This window comes from Phalaenopsis equestris, unplaced genomic scaffold, assembly GCF_001263595.1.
Source record: "Phalaenopsis equestris unplaced genomic scaffold, ASM126359v1 Scaffold001272, whole genome shotgun sequence".
Classification (NCBI taxonomy): Eukaryota; Viridiplantae; Streptophyta; class Magnoliopsida; order Asparagales; family Orchidaceae; genus Phalaenopsis; species Phalaenopsis equestris.
Window position 1 is genome coordinate 60,914 of NW_018165711.1, and position 913 is coordinate 61,826.

The window sequence follows — 913 nt, forward strand, 5'->3', positions numbered from 1 at the left end:
AAATTGAACTGATTCACTTTATCCATTCACTATAATTTCTTGACAAGGAGAATGATGCTTTCTTATATATTTAATATTACAATAAAAACCTCATTAGTATAATTAGTTATTTAAGAGTTATTAAGAGTACATATTTATTTCAATTGCCTATTAGTGACAGATAAGCAAATTGAATTCCATTGTTGCGATTGAGTATTGTTTTTTTTCTAATATCTTAATTTGTAATTCTAATATTATTCTCTGTGGGATCGATATTTAAGACTCCATTAGAACCTTATATTACTTGAGCGATATGTATACTTGCGTTGATAAGTGTGACTTTACAATTATTGAATATTTTATACATCCATCTTTACCGACTCTATAACTGTTATTATATTTTGGTACAGTTGCTGAGGAATTAAATCTTTTAGAAGTAGTATTAAATACTTATATTTTAAGCATATATAAAGTCATTGTCAAGTTTTTGGCGTCGTTGTCGGGGAGTAACAAGAATTATAATTAGAGTAACGGACAAATTAGGATTATTAGAAAATTTTTACTTGAATTGCAACTTATTTTCATATTTAGTTATTTCTCTGTGTACTGATTTCAAACTGTATGTGTAAATTTGGACCTGAAAATCTTATGCCCTACGATTTAGAATTAGAACGCACTATTACAAAGATTAGAAGATTGAGAAGAGAACTTAGAAATTCTGAAACAATGGAAAACAACAGGAACAATCAAGGAATATAAAATGAACACCAACCTAGACCCCTACGAAATTACGTAAATCCTACAGCAGATGAAAGTCACTTATCTATCCAAAATCCTGATGTAGCTGCTAATCCATTTGAGCTTAAACCTACTATTATCCAAATGGTACAAAATAATTAATTTGGAGGTACACCAAATGAAGATCCTTATTTAC